Genomic DNA, 20,217 nt, shown 5'->3' on the forward strand with positions numbered 1-20,217 from the left:
GTTTTGGTCTTATGGGACACTTGCGAGGAGAGAGTGCACCACGGCTGTGACTATCATCACATTGGAATATTAAGTGATATAATGATGGACTGACCAGGCTTGATAGCAGCTCCTCCCGTGCCTCCAGTATATCACATTTTCTTTCCTGTTCAGGGGATAATGCAGGTATAAGGTCAGTTTTAGAGTGAGAGAGAGAAATAAGAGAGAGAGAGTGACAGAGGGTGAGAGAGAGAGAGAGACAGAGAGGGAGAGAGAGACAGATAAATGTATGTCACACTTTCTGTACTTTTATTTTTCAGTACAGACAGTGGGCATCACATTATTAATCCCGTCTATAATGTGAATAGTAGGAAACTGAATCTGTACCGTGAGTCAGTTTCCAGCCGTTCGCATGGTGAGGGATAATAACCTTTTAGTGTCCCACTGCCACGCGGATGTCGGAGCAGGAACTGATGTGAATGTATATAGTCTCCGTAAGAGTAATGTGTATATGTTGTGGCTATATATATATATATATATATATATATATATATATATATGTATATATATAAATATATAAAGCGCTCCTGAAAGCTGGAGGCTACACATGAAGATATAGCGTGGGATCATGCACAATGACATGTCACACACATGGTTCATAGTATCACAATGGCCATATTCCAATCATACCTCCCAGATGTCCTGATTTCGGCGGGACAGTCACGAATTGACGCCACTGTGCCGCCATTCCACCAGTGGGCACGTTTGTCCCCAGACAAGTTGGGAGGTACGCAGCAATTTTAGGAGTTTGTTAGAGGAGGGGAATTGGAGGGAGCCTAATGCTTCAGAAGCGCTTAGCACGGTCCCAGAGACCGTCACACGCCCCTCAGCCTGGCATGACCACTCCATGTTGTGATTACCGCTGTACGTGTATGCATACTTGCCAACTCTCCCGGATTGTCCGGGAGACTCCCGCATTTTGCGAGAGTCTCCCGGACGAGTGTGGCAATCTCCCTGATAGGAAGGGGGAAAAATTCAGTTTAAACGCCGCGATTCAACCGGAATCGCGGCGTTTAGCCCCGCCCCCGCTGTAAAATGACGCGATTTGCGTCATTCCGTCACGGGGGCGGGGCCAAAATGACGCGATTTCGCAGCCCCGCCCCCTGCACGCCCACGTCCCAGCCGGCATCTCCCGGAAAAAGAAAAAAAAATGTTGGCAAGTATGCGTGTATGTTTGGATGTATACAAATGGTTATAGATAGTTGTCATACCAACTGCTGCTTCAGCCATTGTTCTTCTGCCTCCACTTGCTTGCTCTCCCCCAGTTGTTTCCACAGGGTCTCAAGCTCATCATAATTCGACCTGGATAGACAAGTAGAGAATACATTCTTATTTACCTGCTTATTTAATGTACACCAATGCCAGACAAACAGCCAGGCATACTCTGATCTGTGAGCAACAGGAAAAGGGATCCCTGGCTACAAATAACTATCAGTTACAGGTTGTGAGTGTGACATCTACGGGGTCAGGGCCCTTGACAACACCACTAGAACTTTGGAAAAAAAAATCCCACCCCGACCATAATAAGGGATTTCCTGTTTCAGCCGTTACAGGCATCACAGGACGCACCAGATTTGGTGAGTGCAGGTACGTTTCATTTTTTTCTTTTATTATAATATAATATTAGCTTTTTGTGGCGTTATCCTTTAATGTCTGCTGATAATACAAATGTTTCCCCCTTGCCATAAGAAGAAAAAGGGTTCAGAAACAGCACGTAATAGAAATCATCTCTGTAAAGAGTGAATGATGGAATATTTACATTTAGATAGTCACATTCAATGCATTTTAAAATGTGCAACATAAAATAAAATAAATATTTAAAATTACATACAGGAAAGGAGAATCTACAGTGGGCAGTGGGCTATATATTATTATCAGGGAGAGGACAGGTCACTGCCTCCTACAACTTCCACAAAATCATCTCATGAAATACTCTGTGCTGCTGGGGCACCTGCTCCTTCTACTATATAACTCTCAGTGGCTTCCTGCTGCCTCCATTCCCCTCCTCACATCATGTCACTGCCCTTGTCACATGCAGCCCTGTCCTCACTAACACATCACTCATCTCCTGATATACTCTGTGCTGCTGGGGCACCTGCTCATTCCACTATATAACTCTCAGTCTGTGGCTTCCTGCTGCCTCCATTACCCATCCACACATCATGTCACTGCCCCTGTCACATGCAGCCCTGTCCTCACTAACACATCACTCATCTCCTGATATACTCTGTGCTGTGCTCTAAACATTAACAGGTTCTCTCATACTTGTCACATGCACCTTCACAATTAGACCTCACCTCATAACTCCTGTAAACAGCGTCCAAATGACAGACCTATCAAAAACACTGCTGTGTGTTTGACTTCCTCGCTCTCTCTGAGCTGCCTCTCTGCACTGTCCCTGGACAGTGTGGTCACTCACTATGATGTCAAGTGCGTGATGTCACAGTGCGTGATGTCACCAGGGCCTGTTGAAAGAGGCAGACCTGATAAAATAAGGACACTGCTGTGGCAGATTATAATGGGGGGTGTTTAGGAGCTGCCCATCCAAGCTCAGTTGTGTAAGAATGACCTTGGAGTGTGGAGCTCAGCCCATGTTCCAATAAACATGGGGATATGTTCTTAATGTGGGCAGCACGGTGGCTTAGTGGTTAGCACTTCTGCCTCACAGTTCTGGGGTCCAATGTGGCAGGGACTGATGTGAATGAGTTCTCTGTACATTGCTGCAGAATCAGTGGCGCTATATAAATAAATGGTGATGATGATGATGAATGTTCATTGTTGAATATATGGAATATATATCATAGGTGAAGGGGTTGCTGTATTTCCTGATGACAATGAAGGTTCAGGAAGGTCCCACAGTACATATTATGGAATTCAGAGTGAGACACATAGAGTGGGGTGACATTATCTCCACCCAGAGCCCACAGGGTTTAATCCACCACATTAGAGAACTCTATATGGGCCCATCTTCAAAGGGGAAGGACAACTATGGCCTTACCCATATGCCCCGGCAGTCCCTGGTTATGTAGGACAGTCCCCACCAGAGTCATGGCTGGGTAGATAGGGTGGCTCAGTAAGTTTTATGATGAGGAAAGCAGAAGGAATGATTATCAATGATTGGGGAGCGGGGATGTCTGACAATAAACATCATATACAAACTGCAGACTATGTGGGGTGTAATACATTTTCATTTGTCCCCCTTCACATAAAAACACTCCTACACTGCGCCATTTATTCTGGGTTTTGGAACTGCCCCAATAAAGGCACTTTTTCAGGTATACAGATTCACCTGTGTATGGTGGAGAGAGAAACATCCAAACTTGTAACACTTTACTACATCCCCCCTTATTAATTTCCACTACTTTTACATCCTTCTAATATCCTGCTCTGTTATCCTTCTATATAATGTCAGACATTGCTGCTTTTTCTACCTCGCTTCTGGCAGACCCAGGGGGGCAGCTTGATGCTGGATTTCATTCCTTGTAGCAGAGGCAGCTTACTGGGGAAAACAGGTGCTTATTAATGATAATAATCATGAAAACGTGTTCTCACCATTAATGTAAATGTGCTAAACATGGACTTCTGAGTCCTTCTCGATGGTCATACCTGGAAACCGGAGCACCCAGAGGGTAGAACATACAAACTTCACACAGATAAGGCCCTGGATGGGAACTGAACTCATGAGCCCAGCGCTGACCCACCGCGCTGACCCGCTATCAGCCATCTCTTAAAGTATCGGATACACTACGGACATTTATTTACCAGAACACATCAGTAATGGGATGGAAATGCTGTACTCCTCCTAGTTTACATTTTCATGAATGTCACATTCACATGCAGATAAGAGTATCTGATAGGTGTTTGGGGGATGTACCTCTGTACTGTGTATTAAACTACATACCATTGATTTACCTCTTTAATTGCACCAAACCTCTTTACTTGTTAACTTAACAGCTAAAACCTTATCTATAATATAATCACACTGACAACAACTTGATTTTGGTAAAAAACAGGTCCAAGTTTTTTAAATAATGAAAGTATGGTGGCGGCGGGAGCAATCAGCCCGGGCTTACAAGGACGTGCCCCCATAAAGCAGGACGAGGGGTCCCCCACACAAAGGGACCAAGAGCCAGGGTGATTTGAAGGGGTAGTGACATGCGGCCAATCAGCAATACCACCATGTGAATTAGCCGCTGATTCATCATCATCATCATCTATTTATATAGCGCCATTGATTCCGCAGCGCTGTACAGAGAACTCATTCACATCAGTCCCTGCCCCATTGAAGCTTACAGTGTAACTTTCTTAAGACACACACACACACACACACACACACAGAGACTAGGGACAATTTTGATAGCAGCCAATTAACCTACTAGTATCTTTTTGGAGTATGGGAGGAAACCGGAGCACCCGGAGGAAACCCACGCAAACACGGGGAGAACATACAAACTTCTCACAGATAAGGCCATGGTCAGGAATTGAACTCATGACCCCAGCGCTGTGAGGCAGAAGTGCTAACCACGGAGCCACCGTGCTGCCCACAACTGATTGTAACATCTCCACATTACTTCAGTCTTAGAAGACAATACATTACATTGTCAATTAATTAGCTTTCCTTCTGTTACCAGGTGACCAGACAAACTCTGGTAGCAGCCCCATCACGGTAGTCCCATTGTCTCTTTGGACCTCTGTCTCTCAAGCTGACCGCGTTAGCCTGCATAGCTGTCCAGGAAGATGAGGGGGTCGGGCTAGTGGAGAGTGTCGCAGGCCCCCCTGCAAAACCACAACAAACAGAATCAGGTAATTACCCTTATTGTGTACAATATAGAATATAACACCACTAGACTTGTGTATATTCCTGTACCATTGTTCACTCTCTACCCTTGTTTTCTTTTCCAGGATTAAATGGATAACTCCAAATCAATTTGGTTTAAGATATTTTATTCACTTTTTCTTAGATGCGGAGCCACCACCCACTGTGAGTGACCAGTCAGAGGAGCAGGAGGAGGAGCTGTCAGAGACCCCGCCCTCCTCACCGCCTGCTGGTCCTGCACATTGTCCATCTGTGCGGTCACTGGAAGCCATAGATAAATGGGACCAGATCACCAAAGAGCTCCTAATAACCATCAATCGCAGCCTTTGGTAGACGAAGCACCAGGAAGGAGCGCCAACTAACACGGAGAAAAAGGGCCTGATGGAGAGCATTTTGAACGCTATAAATGGGGTTGGCCAATCCCTGCAGCCATACTGAATCGGCTGCTTGACGTGGCTCCAGGACCTGTCCCTGCATCTGACCCCAGTGAGCCTGAGCCTAAGGAAGCAGAGGACTCAGGACCTGGCTCTGCTCCTATAGCCCCCAGAGCTCAGGAGGCACCGAGACAGGTGCGGGGTCCCTGAGGGGATAAGGCACAGATAGCTGAAATAACAGCAACATATCGCAAAAAATATATAAACTGCATAACCTGGATGTGTTTCACTCTCTTAACCATAATCTCCTAATGACATATACAAGCTTACTTAACTTATCTAATAATAAAGACACTGAGACTTATGAAAGTGGCTAAAGAAGGTCACAGTTTATTAATTATTAAATAAATGGCGGTGAAAGTGAACTGTGAGGCAGCTAAATCAAACTGATATTTGGAACCAAGCGTGGATGGCTGACGGCCTACTCCACGTAACCGGGACACATGCTAAACTGCCTGGCCAACGCTAATTTTGACACAAGAGTGACTTAACCCAATATCGACTACGCAATGGGCGCCCTCAGATGCGGACCAAGGGATCCTCATCAAAAAGGACCGCGTCACGTTCCTCGATGCGGGTAGCAACTGTGGTCAAACAGCAATAATGTGGTGGTCGAGTACTGATGGGAATCCTTCCCTTACCTTGTGCTCCAGACACGAGTCAGGTTCTTTTCTGTTCGGATATCTGGTGGTCAGGAGATAAATACTTCAATGAAAGGGACAAGGATTGGTCAAACAACTTGGGTTTATTGAGAATGCAGTAAGGATAGTTTCGGTAAGACACCGCGCCACTGACCCCTTCAGCTCAATAGTAATGACAAAATAATGCGTCTGATCAGCATAGAGCACAATAGCATTTAACATATGACATACACCTGGTGAGTATAAGGCAGAATAACGATAACATCTTCAAAGCACATTGTCTAATAAGGCACACTGGTAATCACAGTTACTACATTCACGTTAACAATATCTGACTGGTGATGATGCAAAATCTATCAATAATAACCCATCAAGACTCTTACGGTCACTACCGCGCCCACTAGAGGGCTACTTCTTATTCAGGTGTTTGGGGTACCGTGCTATTCCCTATGGGTCAGGCGCCACACTTTTAGCATCTACTGCTGAGTTAACTTGAATTGCAGCGGTACAACTAACACTGAATATCACACCTTTATTATTAATAAATCAATTCTTAGGTAAATCACATAACATTAACATCATCTAAAACATTTGGTGCACCAATATTATCCCCGGTAACGTTACCATATTTTCCACTCAGTCCTGGGCTGACCTGTCCACATAAATTTGGTCGTGTTCCAATGTCCTGCAGAGGTTTCCATCAAGGGTTAAGTATTATAGTAGAAAGCAGGGCTGTTGCTCATTTCAGCCACAAGATGGCGCTGTTCTCTCAACAGTCAATGAATCTCTATCAGCACATGTGCTCTGCAACAGGGCAGGTGTCCAAATATCAGCACACACACAGGATATAGCTGAAACGACCGTCTTAATTGTTCCCTGCAGCCTGTGTAAAGGTATGATCTGGGGGAAAAGCTCTCACAATCCTTCCTTGTACAAGAATGCAATGTCAGTTTTGGATAGATTCTCTCATCACTCTTCCCTCTGACACTGGGGTGTGTGCAGTACACTGCAGGCTAGGGTTTTACCTTGAGACGGTTCTGCAGTTAGTGGAGACTGTCTTTGGCACCCCGCTGCGTGTCCCCAGCTGTTCTCCTTCCGCTTTGCTGGCAATGTCACAGTTCTGGCAGCAGCTCACTCTTGTCTCTGCTCGGCTGCACGTCCTCCCCCTTGTTCCTTCTACCATGCTGCTCTCTCCTTCTCCTCCTTCCTGCACATCCTCTTCCTGTTACTCCCCCAGCCAATCAGGGCCTTCATCCTCCTCCTGTAATTTGGGGCACAAGTTTTCAGGAGCACAATTAACCCCTTGTATCCCTGCATTTTAAAAGCGTTTATGCCCTCCTCTGTGCTGTTCAACAGGGCTTTGGGGTACCACAATAACACTGTAACTGTCACGGGCACTAGGAGTCTTTACCCAGGGATCACCAGGTGATAGGCTTACCAGAGCAGTATAGATGGTAATATGGTACTCTGGTAGCAGGGTGATCACGGAACAGGAAATAGCAGATGATAGAGATGCTCAGGAAAGTCTATGACTAGCAGCACTGGTAATATGGATGTAGTAATACACGAGGAACTGTATGGACAAAGGACACGTGAGGGTAGTCAGTGGTCTGCGGTAGCAAGTTGTACCACTGCTATAGTGAGGAGGAATGTCCAACAGAAACGAGGAGGTGATGAGAGTCAGCGGTCTGCGGATAGCAAGTTGTACCGCTGTCTGAGTGAAGGAATGAAATCCAAGTGGAGGTATCCGGGGAGTCAGTGGTCTGCGTTAGCAAGTTGTACCACTGCTATGTGAGAGGATACTGGAACAGGTGACACAGGAAACAGGGATCAGTGGTCTGCCTCTAGCAAGTTGTACCACTGAATATATATGTGAGGAGGAGCACGGGGAGAGACTGCAATACAGAGGATACACGGGCACCTTAAACTTGATCCACAATAACATGCACAATATAGTAATGACTGAACAGCACTGCAATAATAGAAAGTCACTGAAACTATCCGGGCAAAAGATAACACAGTCAATGATGGTAATAGTCCCAGCGGATAGTAAACTCCAGAGGAGAACAAACTCAGTCCAGCAAGATATGCAATACACCAGCACAGTCAATGAGAAGTATGCATACCGTGATTCAGGAGCAGGCTGTCAGACAGGAGTGCAGAGATACCTGAACGGCTGGAGGCCGGCAGGATGCGAAGTCCCTGAAGGGTGAAGCGGTAATCAAGTAGGTGCAGCGCACAGGTAGGTAGACCAGCAGGGGAACAAATACTCAGGAAGCAGTAGTATGTAGAACTGGACTCCTGGAGGACCCTGAAGAGTAGCGATGGTCTAGACGAGATGAAAGCAGTGAGGCGCAGATCCGATGCAGACTGGCGAGTAGAGACCAGCAGGAACACTGAGAAGCACGGAGGGCGGATCAGCTGTTGTAGACACGAGTAGAACTGAGGAGTAGCAGTCAGCAGGACTCTGCAGGTACACGGAGGTAGCGGATAGCAACCAGCAGGTGCAGCCACGATGAAACACGGGAGAGCAGAGCTGAGCTGGAACTGTTGAGCACGGAGAGCAGCGGATAGAAATCAGTTGTAGCAGTCTCGAGGAAACACGGGAGAGATGAGATGAGCTGAAGACTGAAGCGCACGGAGGCAGCAGATAGGAATCAGCCAAACAGTCACGATGAAACACAGACGAGTTGAAGTAGATTGAAGACTGTAGTGCACGGAGGCAGCGGATAGGAATCAGCTAACAGTCACGATGAAACACAGGAGGGTTGAAGTGGTTGGAAGACTGTAGTGCACAGAGGCAGCGGATAGGAATCAGCTAACAGTCACGATGAACCACAGCAGAGTTGAAGTAGATTGAAGACTGTAGTGCACGGAGGCAGCGGATAGGAATCAGCTAACAGTCACGATGAAACACAGCAGAGTTGAAGTGGTTTGAAGACTGTAGTGCACGGAGGCAGCGGATAGGAATCAGCTAACAGTCACGATGAAACACAGGAGGTTGAAGTGGTCTGGAAACCACAGGGGTAGAAGTGGTCTGGAAACCACAGGAGTAGAAGTGGTCTGGAAACCACAGGAATCAGCAGCGCTGAATACACGAGGAAACACAGGAACACCTTCAGAGGCTCATGGGGAATGAGACTCCAAGATCAGGCAACGTGGTATTGACCACAGGTGCTTAATATAGGGAGTGTTGCCTGATCTGCCAATTAAGTTAAAGGAACAGGTACTGAAGGGTTTGAAAGGGCTGCGCATGCGCAGACCCTCAGGATGGAGGACGGCCACGGTTCCTAAATATACGGGAAGAAGCACTCACAGTCCGGTGAGTGACAGTACCCCCCCTTTTAAAGGTGGGCACAGAACGCCTGGAACCGGGCTTGTCCGGATTTTTGGAATAAAACTTCTTAAGAAGAGCTGGGGCGTTGAGATCTTCAGCTTTGATCCATGAACGCTGCTCAGGACCAAAGCTCTTCCAATGAACGAGGAAACGGAGAACTCCTCGCGAAATTTTTGCGTCCAATACCTGAGTAATCTCGAAATCTTCCTCCTGATGAACTTGAACTGGCTGAGGTGCTGAAGGAGGAGTCGAGAAACGGTTGATGATGAGAGGTTTGAGCAAGGACACATGGAAGGCATTGGAAATACGAAGATTCTTAGGAAGTAGAAGTTTGACACAAACTGGATTTATTACTTGAATGATCCTATATGGACCAATAAAACGAGGAGCGAATTTCATAGATGGGACCTTCAAACGAATATTTTTGGTAGATAACCAGACACGATCTCCAATTTTTAGTGGTGGAATAGCCCGCCTCTTCTTATCTGCGAAAGACTTATATTTGAAAGATGTCTTCTTTAAACAGGTTTTGACCTGAGACCAGATGTTTTTGAAGGTCTGACAAACAGTCTCTACAGCAGGAACTTGGGTGGGAGGGAGGGCAGGAAATTCCGGAAAAGACGGATGGTGACCGTAAACCACAAAGAATGGAGTTTTGGACGATGACTCATGGTACATGTTGTTATGGGCGAATTCAGCCCAAGGAAGCAATTCTACCCAGTTGTCTTGATTGGCTGATGAGAACATCCTTATAAAGGTCTCGAGATCTTGATTGACCCGTTCAGTTTGTCCGTTTGATTGCGGATGGTAAGAAGATGAGAGTGCTAATCGTATGCCCAAGGTTTTACAAAGGGCCCGCCAGAATCTGGAAACGAATTGTACTCCTCTATCTGACACAATCTCAGACGGACATCCATGGATACGAAAGATTTCTTTAACGAAATGTTCAGCCAGAGTAGACGAGGAAGGCAAACCAGACAAAGGGACAAAATGAGCCATCTTCGAAAATCTGTCTACCACTACCCAAATAGTATTACAATTTTTACTAGATGGCAAATCAGTAACAAAGTCCATACTAATATGGGTCCAGGGCTTGGACGGAATGGGTAGTGGTTGCAGCAACCCCGCTGGAGTTCTGCGGGAGGATTTAAACTGAGAACACAATTCACAGGAAGCAACAAACTCTTTGACGTCTCTTCTCATCGAGGGCCACCAGTAACTTCGAGAGAGAATCTCAAAGGTCTTGCGTTCCCCAGCATGTCCAGAAAAACGAGAAGAATGAAACCACGAAAGGATTTTCCTCCTCAGAGTAGGAGGCACGAGGGTCTTCCCAAATGGTAGCACTTTGGTGGAAGAAGCAGCCAGCGAAATACATTTGGGGTCTAATATAGAATGGTTAGAAACCTCTTCAACATCAGAGGACGTCACAAAAGCTCGAGATAGAGCGTCAGCTTTCTTGTTCTTGGCAGCTGGTTTGAAGGTTATGATTAATTCGAAACGGGAAAAGAAAAGAGACCATCTTGCTTGATGAGGATTCAAGCATTGGGCAGACTGTAGGTATGACAGGTTCTTATGATCTGTGAAAATCGTCACCGGTTGACGAGCTCCTTCCAATAAGTATCTCCACTCCTCTAATGCAACTTTGATAGCCAGCAACTCCTTGTCCCCAATCGTGTAATTTCTCTCTGCAGGCAGGAGACCCCGAGAGTAAAAGGCACAAGGATGGAATTTTCGTTGCTCCGAGCGTTGGGAGAGAATGGCTCCTAAGCCCACATTAGAGGCATCTACTTCTAGGAAGAAGGGAAGTGTCACATCAGGCTGTCGAAGAATGGGAGCAGAGGAGAAGGACTCTTTAAGAATTTGAAAGGCTTGGAGGGCCTCAGATGACCATTGCTTAGTATTGGCCCCTTTACGAGTCAGGGCCACAATAGGAGATGCAATGGACGAGAAGTCTTGAATGAAGCGTCTATAGTAATTGGCGAAACCTAAAAAACGCTGGATAGCACGAAGAGTAGTTGGCTGGGGCCAATGTAATACAGCATTCACCTTGTCTGGATCCATCTTCAGGCCAACTCCGGAAACAATATACCCCAAAAATGGAATCTGGGGCAACTCAAATGAACATTTTTCTAGTTTACAGAATAATGAATTTTTCCGGAGTCTGGAAAGGACCTCTGCCACATGTTGGTGATGAGAAGGCAGGTGCTGTGAGAAGATCAATATGTCGTCCAGGTAGACAACGACACATACATATAATAAGTCCCGAAAGATCTCATTAACGAAGCCTTGGAAAACAGCGGGGGCATTGCACAACCCGAAAGGCATTACTAGATATTCATAATGCCCATCTCTGGTGTTGAACGCTGTCTTCCATTCGTCACCGGGACGGATTCTAATTAAATTATAGGCACCACGAAGATCCAACTTGGTAAAGATCCGAGCTCCCTTGATGCGATCAAATAACTCAGTGATCAACGGAATGGGATACCGATTCTTAATAGTAATGGCATTGAGTCCACGAAAATCTATGCAGGGGCGTAGTGATCCATCCTTCTTTTTTACGAAGAAGAATCCGGCTCCAGCGGGAGAGGTGGAAGGTCGAATAAACCCTCGCTGGAGATTCTCCTGGATGTACTCAGATGTGGCTTGAGTTTCAGGTAACGAAAGTGGATAGACCCGACCCCTAGGAGGAGTCTTGCCAGGTAGAAGATCGATCGGACAATCCCAAGAACGATGAGGAAGAAGACGTTCAGACTGAGCTTTATCAAAAACATCGGCAAATGAAGCATACTGAGGAGGGAGTCCCGGTGAGGAAGATGAGATGGAAGATTGCTGTACTTTAAGAGGAATGACTTGAGAAAGACAACGATGGTGACATTCAGCTCCCCAAGACGTAACTTGAGGAGTGCGCCAGTCAATCTGGGGAGAATGACATTGAAGCCATGGAAGGCCTAAGACAATCGGACTTGTCGTAACTGGAAGAATTAAAAACGAGATCTCTTCATGGTGTAGCACACCGATCTGAAGTGTTACTGGCGACGTACTCTGAGTGATGAGACCATTGATAAGACGTGATCCATCTATAGCCGTCACAGTAATCGGTGTTTTCAAAGTAATCACTGGTAGGGACCATTGATTCACTAGGGATTTAGAAATGAAATTTCCTGCTGCTCCAGAATCAATCAGTGCCTGAGACTCAAAGGATTTGGTAGCAAAGGAAATCGTAACATCAAAAGCGCAGACTTTTAATTTCATAGAAGATGGAGAGGACTCCAGGGACCCTAACTTCACCTCTCCAAAACTAGTTAGGGCCTGGCATTTCCCGATTTCTTAGGGCAAGAACTGAGCATATGTGTGGAATCAGCACAATAGATACAAAGTCTATTCTTTACTCTTCGTTTCCTCTCTTCTAAAGATAATTTGGAACGTCCTATCTCCATGGGAATCACGGAAGGTGAAGCTGGACGAAACTGAGGGGTTGAGCGAAGAGGTGCTTTAACTGAAGTTGTTTTCTCAGATTCTCTTTCACGAAACCTCATGTCTACACGATGGCAAAGAGAGATCAAATCTTCTAGTGACGAAGGAAGCTCTTGGGTAGTCAGTGCATCTTTAATTTTATCGGAGAGCCCCTGCCAGAAGGCGGCAATTAATGCTTCAGTGTTCCACTGAAGTTCAGAGGCTAATATCCTAAATTGAATGACGTACTGGCCTACTGTATGAGAACCTTGATGTAAACGAAGAATGCTGGAAGCAGCGGAGGTCACACGACCTGGTTCATCGAACACACTTCGGAACATAGAAATGAATTTGGCACTATCTTGTAATACAGGATCGTTTCTCTCCCACAGAGGGGAGGCCCAAGCCAGAGCTTGTCCAGAAAACAATGAGATAAGATAGGCCACTCTGGAACGGTGGGTAGAAAAATTTTGAGGTTGGAGCTCAAAATGAACTGAGCATTGGTTAAGAAAACCCCTACAAGTTTTGGGGTCTCCATCGTACTTTGACGGAGTAGGCAGGTGAAGCGTGGGAGCTATAGACACCTGGGATGGCACTGGGGAAACGGAGGAAAGCACAGGAGCTTCAACATTAGCTGTAACAGGCTGTCCAGATGGTCCTTGGGAGGCTAACGACTGGTAGCATTGAAGTAACAGCTGTTGGCGAGCATCCTGTTGCTCCACACGGGTGACCAGATGCTGCAGCATCTCTTTGGCTGTAGGTTCCGTATCTGGGTCTGTCATGGCCTGATCTTACTGTCACGGGCACTAGGAGTCTTTACCCAGGGATCACCAGGTGATAGGCTTACCAGAGCAGTATAGATGGTAATATGGTACTCTGGTAGCAGGGGGATCACGGAACAGGAAATAGCAGATGATAGAGATGCTCAGGAAAGTCTATGACTAGCAGCACTGGTAATATGGATGTAGTAATACACGAGGAACTGTATGGACAAAGGACACGTGAGGGTAGTCAGTGGTCTGCGGTAGCAAGTTGTACCACTGCTATAGTGAGGAGGAATGTCCAACAGAAACGAGGAGGTGATGAGAGTCAGCGGTCTGCGGATAGCAAGTTGTACCGCTGTCTGAGTAAAGGAATGGAATCCAAGTGGAGGTATCCGGGGAGTCAGTGGTCTGCGTTTAGCAAGTTGTACCACTGCTATGTGAGAGGATACTGGAACAGGTGACACAGGAAACAGGGATCAGTGGTCTGCCTCTAGCAAGTTGTACCACTGAATATATATGTGAGGAGGAGCACGGGGAGAGACTGCAATACAGAGGATACACGGGCACCTTAAACTTGATCCACAATAACATGCACAATATAGTAATGACTGAACAGCACTGCAATAATAGAAAGTCACTGAAACTATCCGGGCAAAAGATAACACAGTCAATGATGGTAATAGTCCCAGCGGATAGTAAACTCCAGAGGAGAACAAACTCAGTCCAGCAAGATATGCAATACACCAGCACAGTCAATGAGAAGTATGCATACCGTGATTCAGGAGCAGGCTGTCAGACAGGAGTGCAGAGATACCTGAACGGCTGGAGGCCGGCAGGATGCGAAGTCCCTGAAGGGTGAAGCGGTAATCAAGTAGGTGCAGCGCACAGGTAGGTAGACCAGCAGGGGAACAAATACTCAGGAAGCAGTAGTATGTAGAACTGGACTCCTGGAGGACCCTGAAGAGTAGCGATGGTCTAGACGAGATGAAAGCAGTGAGGCGCAGATCCGATGCAGACTGGCGAGTAGAGACCAGCAGGAACACTGAGAAGCACGGAGGGCGGATCAGCTGTTGTAGACACGAGTAGAACTGAGGAGTAGCAGTCAGCAGGACTCTGCAGGTACACGGAGGTAGCGGGTAGCAACCAGCAGGTGCAGCCACGATGAAACACGGGAGAGCAGAGCTGAGCTGGAACTGTTGAGCACGGAGAGCAGCGGATAGAAATCAGTTGTAGCAGTCTCGAGGAAACACGGGAGAGATGAGATGAGCTGAAGACTGAAGCGCACGGAGGCAGCAGATAGGAATCAGCCAAACAGTCACGATGAAACACAGACGAGTTGAAGTAGATTGAAGACTGTAGTGCACGAAGGCAGCGGATAGGAATCAGCTAACAGTCACGATGAAACACAGGAGTGTTGAAGTGGTTGGAAGACTGTAGTGCACGGAGGCAGCGGATAGGAATCAGCTAACAGTCACGATGAACCACAGCAGAGTTGAAGTAGATTGAAGACTGTAGTGCACGGAGGCAGCGGATAGGAATCAGCTAACAGTCACGATGAAACACAGGAGGTTGAAGTGGTCTGGAAACCACAGGGGTAGAAGTGGTCTGGAAACCACAGGAGTAGAAGTGGTCTGGAAACCACAGGAATCAGCAGCGCTGAATACACGAGGAAACACAGGAACACCTTCAGAGGCTCATGGGGAATGAGACTCCAAGATCAGGCAACGTGGTATTGACCACAGGTGCTTAATATAGGGAGTGTTGCCTGATCTGCCAATTAAGTTAAAGGAACAGGTACTGAAGGGTTTGAAAGGGCTGCGCATGCGCAGACCCTCAGGATGGAGGACGGCCACGGTTCCTAAATATACGGGAAGAAGCACTCACAGTCCGGTGAGTGACAGTAACGATCAGCCACTGCCCACAGTGACTTCCTACCAACTGTGCCTGCTCTGTGGCGTGGGGAAGAATCAGATTAAAACTCATACGCCACGGAAGCAGGGAGGTCTATAAAGGGCATGGGTGGGTGGGATCTCGAGCAGTGAATGAGAAAGGGCATGTGACATGCTAGGACTTATATAGACAGATCTCCAGGCACTCCCCTTCCTTCCTCATTGGTCGGCCTGGGATGGGGCATCTTACTTGCAGGTAAGGTTAACCTCACTTACTGCCACATATATGCGTCTAAGTGCTTTCGTCCATATGAGACTCTATTGTCATTATTGACATTCTGTGTTTCTTTCTCCATTAATCCTACATAGATGACAACAGAGTACAGGTTGTTCATAGTCATGATGGGCAACATGTTCAGATGAGTAGATAAAATATATACTGCATAGTGAAACGTGTGTTGAGTCCGAAACACAGTCCGAAACACATCGCAGCCACATTCTCCTGCAGCGCGTATACATCATGGACTAAAAGTATCATTCCAAATTTCAATGGTTTCGGCCATCAATTCCTATATATTTGTGGGCAAGGATAGAATGGGACAATGTGCATTATGTTTAGTTTGTTTAGTTGAGCTTTAGTTTTATATATTTAGATTATACTTACAGCTGAAGTGTTGCTGAATCACATAATAATCGTCCGTTTCTGCAAGAAGCTCCTATATGTCAGGAGACAGAATATTTCTTTTTTTTTAAAAAAAAGTAGTAATAAAAATTATATTAATAAAAAAGAACATAGAAAACATTTAGCATAATATATAAATCATATCCAGCCAGGGTACCACTGACACAGGCGGGATGGATACCATCTACATGTCGGAGCAGAAATCGACATTCGGCAGATCAGGCAATGTTTTTCCAGTCTTCAAATGTCCAGTTTTGGTGAGCCTGTGCCGCTGTAGTCCATAGTTTCCTGTCCTTATAATGAGGTTCCCATTAAACAACGTAAATGAAAATCTTAAAACACACAAAGGTGTCACATGTAAAATAGACAGTCCTAACATCTCCTGACTTTATGATTTATTTAAGGCTAAAACGAGTAATATTTTAGAGAGATAACGAAAGTTATATTTAATAAAAGGGATATTTGTAAAGTGTTAGGAGTAGGGACGTGACAGTACACTTTTGCACGGCGCTCGTCCTTCTAGTTTGCGGAGGTGTCTTCAAAGACCGTAAAACAGACATGCAAATTGCACCTTGTAGAGCGCTGAACAGGCCATCTAATCGGACAAGTGCAAAACCAAAGTGGTATTTGGTGTGCTCCGGCACACATTGTGACTGAGGTCCAGTGTGTGTAAGAGATGGGTACATTGTGGAATATGAGTTTCTATTAGATGGCATGAAATGAATGTAACTAATTAGGAGCGCCTGCATAGCAGAACAACAATCAGTACAGACTTCATGTATATTGGTGTCATTTATCAGCAACTGCTGATAATCTGATTATCCTTTAATCCATACTTGCCAACTCTCCCGGAATGTCCAGGAGACTCTCGAAAATTGGGTCGGTCTCACGGACTCCCGGGAGAGCAAGTCTCCTGCATCCCGCAACTGCCTAGCATAAATGACGCGTTTTGCTGTGAATCGCGTCATTTTAACCCCAGCATTTCCGTCGCAGGGGCGGGGCCAAAATGACGTGTTTGGCCCCCTCCCGTCCTCTAGTCACACCCCTCTCCCGGACTACACTTGCTGAAAGTAGGCATGTATGCTTTAATCTGTGATGTAACTGCATTACAACATTGATGTTTTGTTAAACTGCATTATTACAGGTGTAATACGCAGCTTACTGTGTTTTCGCCTCCGAGATCCGCATTATTTTCTGGGTAGAAAATATACTGAAAAGTTAATGTCCTCAGAATATTTTTATAAATACTCCCATCCTCTCGCTGGTCAATTTCTTGCCCATTTCTTTTCCAATTCTTGATCCCTGTCCTGATATAATGACATTTATTAAAGATTGGGGGGTACATAGGGGGAGGCAAACTGGGGCAGCTGTCGCAGGCAGCAATATTTAGGGGGCAATAGAACAAAAATTATTATTATTTTCAAAATGCCAACTTTCTTGGTGCAGATATAAAATATAAATGGTATTTACTTTGGTAGCTCTAATAGTCTAATAACGCTTAAAATGAAAATATTTGTCTTTTATAATGTACACAAATCATATACAAATGTTTATGGTAGATGTCTTTCTTAACATTAATGAATTAATTTAACACAGGGAACAGCAGTTGGGGCCAGACTATTCTGTAGCAGGTGAAATGGGTGTCGGATGGTTTGTGAAAATGTGAGTTAGTTAAATTTACTATATTTTAGTATCCAGCCATCACCTCTTGATTTACAATGGGCAAATTGGCGGTTCGGCAGCACAAATGCAGCTCTGGAACCGCAGTGGTTTTTGCAGCCGCAGTCTCAATTAATGTTATAGGTTTGCAGGGCAGAATGGTCACAGTTATAGAGGAAATGACATCTGCACACAACGGGGAGGCGTTTGGTGGAGTCAGGGCGTTCGGTTCCTGGCGCGTCACAGAGTAGGTGCAACGATGCACCTCATTTTGCAGAGCAGCGCATGAACGAGATTTGAAATGATTGTAATGAGGTGCGTCCCTTGCCAGGTGCGGCCTTGCCCACTCTGCAAAAGAATTTTAATTTTACACCAGCTCAGAACTGGGAGTACTCAGCCGTCCGCACTAGTACTTGGAACTTAAACTAGCCCCCTAGTTGGAGCAAGAGATAAAGCAGAAAACCAGCGTACTTCTGTGTGCACCTGAGTTTGTCTTGGACATGACTGTACGAGAACACCCTTACTGTATATTGCCTACGTGTGCTCGCCCATTCCCCACCCTGCTCACTCCCCTAAATCAGTGGCTGTAGTAAGTGTCTTTGCACTCAGAGGTGACTTGGACGTGGCTGCGTTCTATTACGTACCGTCCGGGTCTGGGCAAGCGCAGGGTATTTTCTGCTGACGATAGCACCCATTTGCGGTATAAGTTCCTTAATGACTCAAACCTAAGGTGTGCATTGAATGAGGCACCTGATTGGACCTGAATCACAGCTATCAATTTAGATGCTTCATTTTTATCCACATTACTGACCATAGGAGATGGAATACCCTGGACAACTGCATTCCTCTGTACTGAAAACAGTCTTCCTTCCCAAGCTTCACTTCCAGAACCCAAGTCCCCTGGAATCTGCCATAATCCACAGACTAGACTAGCTTTAGAGAGTCGCAGACATATGCTCACATTGAAACAGTGTAATAGTCACAAACAGTCTGGGGTATCTGCAGTATGCATGACCAGTATCCTTGAAGAAGAGGGGCAAGTGCAGCATTTGGAGGGGGGATTTGAAATGTAAATGGTGTCGTAAAATGATCACAAGGGAAAACACATGATTTTCATTTTTCCTATTTTGCCATCTTTTTTTGGCTATTAAAAGTATTTACCACTTTGAGATTTTTACACATTTTACTTTCTAACATCATAGAATCATAATGGATTTATCCCAGAATCCCAACCACTGATAAAAACATAACAGTCCACAATGCCAAAACAAAATAGCTAAACATTTTTCTTAAGTAACTACAAATATAAAACAGATAACAATTGCTTGAGCATTTTGCGCAAGTAAACCCTGCTCTAATTAGTTGTCTTCAGAGATCACATAAGTAATTGTATCCCACCTGTGTACAATTAGTGTTTCACGTAATCTGAAAATAAACATACGTGTCTGTGAGAGGTCCTACAGTTGGTCAAAGCTTCATCATGAAGTTCAAAGAAAATTCAAATAGAACATGTTAATGATCAGCACTGGTCAGAAGAAGGTTATAATGAGATTTCCAAACTGTTTAGCATCCCATCCATCATAAAGAAATTAAGATAATGTGGCATAACTGTGAATTTGTCTAGAACAAAACTGAATATCCCTCCAAGAAGGGTACTTGTCAGGGTACCCACCAAGAGGAGCCTGGCAGCTCTGTCAGTTTAGCTTTCCATTGCAGAGTTGATAGAAACTATCCATAGGATAACAGTAGCCTGGCTACATGAAATCTTGCCTAGAATTTGTCTGAAAGCATGGGGAAGATCTTTATACCAAGTGGAGAAAGATTATCTGTCCTGATGAGACCAAGATTGAACGTTTGGCTTCAATGCTAGGCAGAAATCTAACGCAGCACGTGATTCCAAAAGAACGATCCCTACATTGAATCATGCTGGTGGTATAATGTTATGGGATTTTTCCTTTGCATCAAGGACTGGAAAACTTGATAAAATCGAGGGCAAAATGAGTAGACTAAAATGTAGCCAAATCTTGCAGGAAAACCTGCTGCAGTCAACAGCCGGTCAGTGAGCCGAAGCATACAGCAAATGCCACATTGGAGTGGCTTAAATACCGAGCAAATCATTGTTCCAGAGTAGCCCGGTCAAAGCTAAGTCACATTCCCAATCTGTGGAATGGTTTGAAAATTTCCCACCAAGGGTCCTCTTGTAACCGAAAATGACAAAGCAGAATTGGCGAAAATTGCAGTTTCTTGGTGTGCAAAGCAGGTAGAAGATTGCCCAAATATACTCACGGCTTTAATTCCTGCTAAATGAGTTTCTACCAAGTATAAAAATAAGGGTGTGAATATATATGCAACCATTCTTTTTTTTTTTGCAATTATTTAAACTAAAGCTTTAGAGATGTATTTTATATTTGTCAAATGTATTTAGATCGGTGTTAAGAATTACCATATAAATTCATTTTGATTACATAATATAAGAGAAGAAAATAAAATAAAATGGGAA

The 20,217-nt window shown here is 45.2% G+C and overlaps 1 protein-coding gene and 1 long non-coding RNA gene across 2 annotated transcripts in view; both read left to right on the top strand.

The window, feature by feature from the left end:
- Positions 1–1,495: 1,495 nt before the first annotated feature.
- On the top strand, positions 1,496–5,759 carry LOC142150308 (uncharacterized). The gene is made up of 3 exons (XR_012691074.1): positions 1,496–1,626; positions 4,671–4,842; positions 5,001–5,759. It is a non-coding gene; the product is annotated as an uncharacterized LOC142150308 (long non-coding RNA).
- A 188-nt stretch (positions 5,760–5,947) lies between these two features.
- Positions 5,948–20,217, top strand: part of LOC142150309 (poly(3-hydroxybutyrate) depolymerase-like) — a 65,560-nt gene continuing 51,290 nt past the window's right edge. Inside the window, exon 1 of the mRNA XM_075205520.1 lies at positions 5,948–6,063. The gene's annotated coding sequence lies outside the window, so the exon portion shown is untranslated. The remainder of the gene's footprint in view (positions 6,064–20,217) is intronic.

Source organism: Mixophyes fleayi, chromosome 4, assembly GCF_038048845.1.
Source record: "Mixophyes fleayi isolate aMixFle1 chromosome 4, aMixFle1.hap1, whole genome shotgun sequence".
Classification (NCBI taxonomy): Eukaryota; Metazoa; Chordata; class Amphibia; order Anura; family Limnodynastidae; genus Mixophyes; species Mixophyes fleayi.